The following is a 9,526-nucleotide window of genomic DNA, read 5'->3' as shown; positions in this document are numbered from 1 at the left end:
AGAGGAAGGAATGCAAAGTATAGCCAATGTTGAATTCTTACTGAAGAGAATATCAAATTGCAATTCGTTTTTCCAGTGTATACGCAGTGTATACAGAGTGTATATCCAGTATATGCAGAGTGTATATCCAATGTATACAGAGTGTATATTAAGTGTATACATAGTGTTTCAAGTGTTTTTTCCGATGTGTTCTTCTCTCTCCAACTTATGCTCTATTTATAGCAGTTATTTCAGAGAAATCCGCCCCTTCCATGGTGCAACAAGCACTAGATCATGGAGAAAGCACTTACATGGTGGTATATACACTTGCTTGGTGGGAGGAACACTTGCACCATTGTGGGAGGTGCACTAGGTTGCTTATTGTATTGTGTTGCAACACAATACACGGATTGGAAAACATCCGTTACAAACACGGATTATATCACGTTAATATTCACTATTAACAAATAAATTTGGTCCAAAAAATTAATCAATCGATCGATCGATCATTTGACCAAATCCGAATCCAAATCCAAATCCAAATCTCATTTCCCATTCACTCTAATTTTAAGATTATTTCATCTTAAACAAAAACTCAACAGAAACATCTTATGGGCAAATGTATTTCAAGCTTTACCACCCTTTTTTTGTTTGTAGCTTCTTTGAATTACAATTTTAGAGGAGACTTAAGAATATGTATGCAAATGTGTACCTTAGATTTTTTAGATTCATCACTCTGTTAAATTTTCTTAGAAACAGTATTTGTAATATACTTTGTGATATGCTGGTTGTTAATCAGGTTCCTTGAATATACTTTGGTGCTCATTTTGATCGATGCTACCATTTTATTGAAACCAATATTATGATTTGAGTCACATAGTTGATTTTTTGCGATTTAATTGTTGCATAATATGAGCAAGTTCTGGACATAAACGATCACATTTTATTCTGTATTATGTAGTTAATACTATTGGTTTTAATGCTTATACATAGGTTCTACAAATGTGAAGGTTGTTGTAACCTTATCTAGACATGAAATATGTTGTTGCACCCGTGCATTGCACGGGCTTCTGTTTCTAGTACTAATTATAATAGGTTTAACTGTTTTGTTATGTAAAAGTTTGTTCACAACTCCAATTGAATTTATATTTCACGACTCAATAGAAAAAATAAACAAATAAAAAATAATTAGTCAGGTTTCCTTTTAGATGAAACGCGACCCAAATTGAACCATCACACCCTTAACACCGCTAAGCAATGTTTTAAAAGGCGGGGTGTGAGGCGAAGCGTTTTACCTCTAACGAGGCGAGGTGTAAGCTCTGAGACATGGGGCGTAAGTCCAACTGATTGTTAAATTTTATTAATTTCAAGAATTTTATAGTATAAAATAAGTATAAACTGACACTAAAATCACAAAATTATAATATAATCTATTTAAAATATTTATAAAATTATAATCCAACTATGAATAATACAAAAAGTACGATATATATCATAGTATGCAAATTAGCTGCAGCGCCGTTACAACTCAAGCATCAAAAGTAATTTATTCGATGAGAAATCTTATATGTATCTCTTAAGGAGTAATGAATCTTGAAAGAATTTCGATATTATAATTTGATATTTTTTTAAATCCTCCTTTTATTTAATATGTTTTCTATTTGAAAGAGAATTTATATAAAATATAATTCACAATTTAAATATGATTCTCTAGCATCACTTATTTTTAAATTTCAACAAGTAATGAAGTGACACATAATTCACCATACAATATCATGATAAATAATTATTTGTAAATAGTTACTAGCTAATACTGAGCTATTAAATTAATAAGTATTGTAACTCGTAAACATGAAAAAATAATATTTGAGAAATAATTATAAAAAATTATGAACTAATAAAACAAAGACATAACAAAAGTTAATAAATAAATACTTTTAAACAAAAAATTTATTTAAAATTTACTATCATAGTAGTATTAGTGGATAACATGCAATAAATTTTATTTTAATCATGATATAAAATACTCTCAACTTAATGATTTATGATTAAGAAAAAAGTAATTTTGAATAGTTAATGATTTATTAAGAAAATTTGAGGATTTACAAGGTTAGTTACACACAATTGCATAAAATTCTATTAGGCAAGCCTAGTACGCTAGGCGTTGGGCGCGTCTGAGGCATAAGCCCCTACGACCAAAGTATAAGTCTCACGGAACTAAGCCCTGCACCTAAACCCAGGGGCCTTTTACAAGTGCTCCGTCCTAGGGCGAGCCTCGGACGAGTCCCAACTCTACCTTTTAAAACAGAGCCAGCCGCTAAGCAACGTATTCGCAAATTCAATTTGAGGTCATGGGTTTCCATTAACTATCCCATTAAGCAAGGTTAGATCTTCTCAGAGCATGAGGAGTAGTTTTATATTAACTTGTTTCCATTAACTATACCAGCGTAGTCTCGCTTTTTGTTGGTAGTAGATTTTTATTAACGGTTATTTTCTTTCATTGTGATCACCTTACTATCTTGTTCTCTTTATTCTGCTTTTTATATGGCTTTTGGGCTTTGTCTATATTTTCATTAATGTGAGCTTATGCTTTCCTGAGTTGAGGGTCTATTGGAAACAACCTCTCTATCCTCGCAAGGTAGAGGTAAGGTCTGTGTACACACTACCTTCCCCATACCCCAAAGGTCTGTGTACACACTACCTTCCTCATACCCCATATTGTGGGATAATACTGGGTATGTTGTTATTGTTTACAGCAGCGTACGCGATATTTTTATAAGTGGTATCAAAATTTGTAGAAGAAAAAAAATATTAATTTTAATTATCCTACTTCTAGACAAAAAATGGCACTAGTTTGCTGGGTTTGTTGAGTTTTAAGTTAGAAAAGGTCTTGAGTTTAATTCTACTTCATCACAATTTTTAACTACAGAGGCTCTCAATGTGCTCGTTGAGGTTTGATCTATAACCTCTTGGAACAAAATCATAACGAAGAGACAATGTCAAGAGGTTTCACTACAAGAAATATAATTTTTTGTGACGACTTTTTGCGGCGACACATATAGTTGCCACAAAAAGTAAGATTTTTGTGGCGACTCAAAAGTGATATTTTTAGCGACGACTCTTGCAGTCTCTACAGAAAATAGCATATATAGTGGCGACTATATGTAGGTCGCTACAGAAATGTACTAGTTTTTTACAATAAAATATGGCTGGAAATGTATTGTCGCTGCTAAAGACATTGTTGTGGCGACATTGTCGTTCCTAAAAGTGGAGTTTTTGTGGCACCTTATTATGTCGCCACTAATTATTTTATTTTGATATTGATTATTATTTTTATGGAAAAAGGTTCAAAATGCCCCTAAACTATATGGAAAAGGTTTTAAAATACCCTTCATTCACCTATTGGGCTAAAAATACCTCTCCATCCACTTTTTTTGTTCACTTATGCCCTTTGACCGTTAGGTCAATGCTAAATTAAAAATAATTATTATTCTTTGTAAAAATAAATTTTAAACAAAATATTTTTGTTTTTTTAAACTAATGCATCAATAGTCCACTAATTTAGTAAAGTCTTCTTATTTTTTATTTTTTTAGTTTTTACAAAAAAATATTTTTTTAAATTTTTTTTAGTTTTTTAAAGCATTTCTTTTGTAAAAACTGAAATTTTTTGTAAAAACAGAAAAAAATGTTTTTAATAAAATATTTTCATTTTTGAAAAAAAAAATATTTTGCAGTTTTTTAAAGCATTTCATTTATTTTTGTTTTTCAGTTTTGTTTAAAAAAAATATTTTCATTTTTTAAAAAAAACTGAAAAAAAATATTTTTCAAAAATGAAAATATTTTTTCAGCTTTTAACAAAAGAAAATATTTTATTAAAAATAATTTTTTTTCGTGTTTTTACATTTTTTTCCAGTTTTTACAAAAAATGCTTTAAAACACTGGAAAAAAAGAATTTTTTTTTTAATAAAAACTGAATTGTTTTTTGTAAAAACTGAAATAAGAAGAAGACTTTACTAAATTAGTGGACTACTGATGCATTAGTTTTAAAAAAACAAACATATTTTGTAAAATATTTTTTTAAAGTTTTACAAAAAGAATAATAAATATTTTTAATTCAGAATTGACCTAACGGTCAAAGGGTATAAGTGAACCAAAAAGGTGAATGAAGGAGTATTTTTAGCCCAATAGGTGGATGAATGGTATTTTTAAACCTTTTTCAATACTTTAGGGGCATTTTGAACCTTTTTCCGTTATTTTTATTTATATATAAATTTTACTATTAGTTGAAATAAGTTCATGTATTTTTTGTCCCTTAATATTGCTAAATAAGTACTTAAAATAATTTTATATATTTATACACTTTTAAATATAAATACTCATATATTGAAAAGGTTTGATAATAGTAGAGTTATTTAACTAAGTACTTGAAATAATTTCATATATTGTATAACAGTTAGTTCATAAAAATTCATTTTTAGTTCCAATTTAGATAATCCGAAAAAAAAAAAAAAAATCAAAACATAAAGAAACCAATGGTTCCCCCTTGAAGTTAAAGACCCAAAATTCCCCGTCAAACTCCCAGTTCCCTCTGGGCCCTTCATATTTCGTCTTCTTTATCTAAAAGAGTTTAACTCGCATTGTTTTACCATCAGAGACACAATGTCCTCTCAGCCAAGAAGAAAACCCATCTCATTTATAAAAAGAGGAGGAGATTTAAAGGAGGTCCATATCCCAAAAGTTGAAGTTTGAGTAACATTAAGGTACAATCATTTCTTTTGTGTTGGTTTGATTCAGTTTCTTTTTGGGTCAATTTGACTTTTCTCTTGCACATCACTCACATTTCCCGTCAATTCCAAATCTGTGCTACCGAAGCAACAAAATAAACAAATTCCGACAATTTCAGTTCTTGCTGACTTTATTTCTAGGGTTTCGTTGATTCTCGCAGATATTGTTGCATCGAGGTAAGCTGAAGTCACTCCTTTCTAACTTAGGGTTTCGTTATTACACCGTTTCTGCATTTTGTCAAACTTTTTGGCTCTCTAAACAACTATCGCTTTGTTGCCCTTGATGTTTTTGGCTCTGTTCATTGCTGCTTATAGAACAGGTGGCCGGCCGCGACCAGTGCCACTTTTCTTCAATTTGAGAAAATTTCCTTTGTTGAGGTTAAGTCAAAACTAGTCCTTGTTCTCATGGTTATCATTTATGTTCTGCTTTTAATGATGAATTTTATTTAGCCACTTAATTGTGTATGTATTGTTACTACATCTAATTAGTTGTCTCCTTACATTTTTATTTCTATCAATTCTTTGTTCTGCTTTTCTTTTGTTTATTTCAATTCTTGATTTTGCTTCTCTTCCGCTCTCGCTGTACACATGCTTGTGTTTTTCTTTTTGACCTTGTATCTTTTTTCTTGGTATTTGGTTCTTTGATTGGTTTTGGGAGGAAGAAAGAGTAGAAGCAATATGAAAAATTGAAGTACTCCGTTCTGTTTTCCTCTTTGAATAGAGTGTAATCTATATGGGTAAGACGAAGACAGGACATAATGCAGAACATTATTTATATCCTTAAATTAATGTGGCGAGACAAACAATGCAGAACATATTGTATATATTTAGCAGTACAACTCGAAATTGAAGAAGATTGTAGCTGTAAGGGCAGCAAATATCAGGCTAGAGAATGCACCACTCATTTCAGTATCCTCGAGATACCTTCATGCGACACTTTCCATACACCTGTGCAAGACTCCAATTCTTTTTCGATAATCATTTGTTTAAATCTATGAAAGGATGTCATACTACTGTCTGTGTGGCATGTTGATTTTCTTACTTATCTATCAAAAGAACACTGTCCTATATGACATGCAATAAACTTATCTGATTGGTTTAGCTTTTCTTTTAGTCCAATCCTGTGAGCTGCTCATCTTGGTGTACTTTTGATTTTATAAACGAGTAAAAATTATTAGTTCGAGCTAGAGGATTGTCTCCACCCTGTTGTCTTTCCTTTTACCGTTCTAAGCGGCTTTGTGGCTCTAGTACCTACTCAATGTTGAAGTGTTTCATATATCAATATGTATTTCACTTGCACTTTTCCAGTTAGTAATATGGTTTCGATTTTGGATTTCCACTCCTTTATAGAAATCACCGGGTATCTCATCACTTTTGATACTGATATCCTGCTCACATCCTGTGCTTTCTTTAGGGGCTCTTTTTTTTCTCTTCTCAGGGACCTTCCAGTTACTGACAGAATAAATGTGAACCAACCTCGTGCTTGAATTTCCATGGTATCAGTAAACTGGGTTGGATGACGGATCATCTTACTTGTGAAGATGGTGGCCTTCATAAATTTGAGTATATTAGAGGTTCTCTGGTTGTATCTTTGAAGTTGCATCTCTGTGTCTATCTTGCTGTGTGCATAGCTTCTTCGTTGTAAATATTGTTTTGGCTCCTTGTATTTTAAGGCTGTTAAATATTCATACTTTTCAATGTCCGAATCATATGTAAGTTTTTCTTTCAGCCACGACTTCTTTCAGTCAATGTATCAGATTCCACCTGATCTGTTGAAGGATATGCGTGATTCCTCTTCCTTAGGTGGGATGCTTCCATATGCCAGCTTCAATGCCACATCACAAATTAAAACAATTTGGTTGTTTGGTGCTGCCTCTCCTTTTTAACATTGAAGCACGTATCTCATAATTGATAACATCAAGAGTGTTGGCACTTATCTTATGTCATTACACAAGACATGCTTTTCCTATGATCGAAGAATTGTTTCTTCAAAGGTAAAGTGCGATCATGAATCAAGTAATGTTACAGCTTTTGCCTCTTTGCATTTGGCATACAGTTGGGCTATTAGAGATCTTTCCATGCTCATCTTAGCCTCCATCTCTAGCAGCTTCCGTATATCAGGATACCCGCACCTTTTGATTCTCTGTGGTTAAATTAAGTTTCTTAGAAGACTAGAATGATGCAATGAAGCCATAGGCATATGTGTAAGAAGTGATTTAAGACACTTGCAAGTTTCCCGGATTAAGTTTGTCGTTGTTAAACCTTTTAATACCTGAGGATCTTCTCGTTTAGAAACCAATTAGAAATGAGCAATTGTATCACTTGATCAGAAGTGCTAATTGCGGGAACATTATGGATCACATAATGCTATTTATAGAGTCACAGTTGTAGGCCTCATAAGTAGTACCAGAGGAATTACACTGCATCTATTGACTGGTTATGTGATGTGTATGCCTAGTCAGTTATCACTTCTTGTTCCAGATTGTTGGCCATGCATTTTCCCTTCCACAGCTTCTGACTTTGTGTGATCAGTGAGACACCAAAGTCACGACTTAGTGACTTAGTGGTCTTTTTAGTAAGAAGACCACTTAGTGATACTTACACTTTGCAACTAGGCTTAGTCACGACTCACGACTCCTTGGTAGCTCATTTATGTAGTCAATTTTTAACACTTGTTTCTGAAAATGAACAAAGAATCTGCACGTTGCCTGAATGTCTGTTCACCTTTTAGCATGTGGGAGTTCACTTTGTTGTTCACCATCTAGTAGTTTCATTTTAAAATTAGTAAATTATAGTTGGAAGAGCACCTTTTATGAGAAACAGAGAGAGAACATAGTGAAAATTAGGACAATCTGGAAATATGAAACATGACTCATGTTTATACCATTAACTCAGGAATTATTTCAAATCTTAATATTTTCAAACTATACTTCCATCAATGTGCAGTATGATATGGTATTTAGGAAGTTTGTTCTTTTATAGAGAATACGATTAATAAATAATCAGTAGAGAAAGTTTTACTTCCTTATATTTTCCATCTGTTGTTAATATGTGTTGATTAGTTTTAATATTTAGCACTTACACATGAAAGAAGATAATTTTAGTCATCATTATTATCGTAATATTTAAAAACGCATTGGCATGATTACATCATTTCATTTCATGGTATCTAAATTTCTAACAAATCACCCTGAATTTCTTTTGTAGGTAGTAACAAATACGCTGAAGATAATAATGAGCCTTCCTATGAAACTGTACAAAAGGAGCCACACTTGGTGGGCAGCCAATATTATCTTCTTATGAAAGTTTGTGGCTGCATTCTAAGGTCATATTCTTCAAAAGGAAATGAAACTAGCCAAGGACGAGCTCGAAGACATTTGAATTGTGTTGGCTTTTTTTTTTTTTTGGCATTTCATATGTATAGAATTCCTATTTATTATGAATTTTTAATAAATTGTTCCTTGATCATTTTGTTTGATAGAACTTTTAATTGTCTTTTTAATATTAATGAATTGCTCTAATAAATTTGTGTAATATTAGTTTAAAATATTGTTGCAGCTTAATAATTTTTAAGAAGTAGAATCAGTTGGAAAAATAGGTTTTAGGGGCGACCAATTTTGTCACTAAAAATTAGTATTTGTGGCGACCAATATTGCTACTAAACATAATCTTATTGTGGCGATCTGAACGGCTACTAATGGTATGATCCCTTTTGTGGCGACTATTGTCGCTGCTAAAGTCCATCATCAGCGGCGACCTACCCCCAAATCTACTTTGTGGTTGCATGTTTTCTTTACTTGTTGTAGTGAGTTAGGTCGCCACAAAATGTATATTTTTGTGGCGACATTCAAGAGTCGTCACAAGTAACATTCAGTAACGGTTTTACTTGGAGCAACATATTAACGCTACTAAATGGTTAGTGGCGACTTGTCATGTCGATTTCTTGTAGTGAATTTCATTTGTTCCTACTTTTCCATTTCCTCGTAGTATTAATATATATATATTTAATGTCATGTGACACCGCTTTGATAACGTGCATCCGCCCCTGCTTGTTTATAGTAATTTGGCTCTTAATCCTTTTCGCTAATGGATTATCATATAGGGAAATGAAAGTGTATCGTAGCTACCTTCTTGTTGTTTTATTCTTTCCAACTCTATATATAATCTTGGATCTTCCCTCTGTCTTGTTATGTGCATTCACCTAACGATTCTTTCAAAATGGAATTTGGAATGAGAGATGTAAGGCAGATGCATGTGGCTCTGAGATTCTATGAATACTTCATTTCCTTTAATGCTTTACTAACATGAACATTATTCACAATCATAATTAAAGGAAGATTGCTGTGAATTAGCATGCTACTTTCTTTTTATTCATTTAGATGTTTACCGGGGGATTTGCATTTATACTCGCTTTTTGGGTCATGTTTTAATTTGTGCCCGCTTTGCAAAAAAAATTGCAAGCATACCCACTTTTTCGCGTAACTTCAGAATACGAGGTTGAAGCTTTTGTTTTTAACTGGCGAATTTCAGCTCTAGAGCTGAAGTTTTTGTTTTGTAACTGGCGAAAGTTTTTGTTTGTAACTGGCGAACTTCAGCTTTCTTAGAGTTGAAATTTTAACTGTCTTTCCATATGATTCGAACTTCAACCTTCAAAGAAGAACTTTGAAAGCAACAGCTATTTAACAAACTTCACTACAACTATTTATCAGAAACTAGTAGAAATCTACAGCTTTGTTTTCAAACAGTGTAGAAACAAGTTATGC

The 9,526-nt window shown here is 32.4% G+C and overlaps 1 long non-coding RNA gene across 1 annotated transcript; it reads left to right on the top strand.

The window, feature by feature from the left end:
* The first annotated feature begins 4,543 nt into the window (after nt 1-4,543).
* LOC107810223 (uncharacterized) lies at nt 4,544-8,229 on the top strand. Its single transcript, XR_001653585.2, has 2 exons — nt 4,544-6,757; nt 7,971-8,229. It is a non-coding gene; the product is annotated as an uncharacterized LOC107810223 (long non-coding RNA).
* The last annotated feature ends 1,297 nt before the right edge of the window (nt 8,230-9,526 follow it).

This window comes from Nicotiana tabacum, chromosome 3 (genome assembly GCF_000715075.1).
Source record: "Nicotiana tabacum cultivar K326 chromosome 3, ASM71507v2, whole genome shotgun sequence".
NCBI lineage: Eukaryota > Viridiplantae > Streptophyta > Magnoliopsida > Solanales > Solanaceae > Nicotiana > Nicotiana tabacum.
Note: the sequence above shows the minus strand (reverse complement) of the source record. Positions and strands in the feature narration are given on the sequence as shown.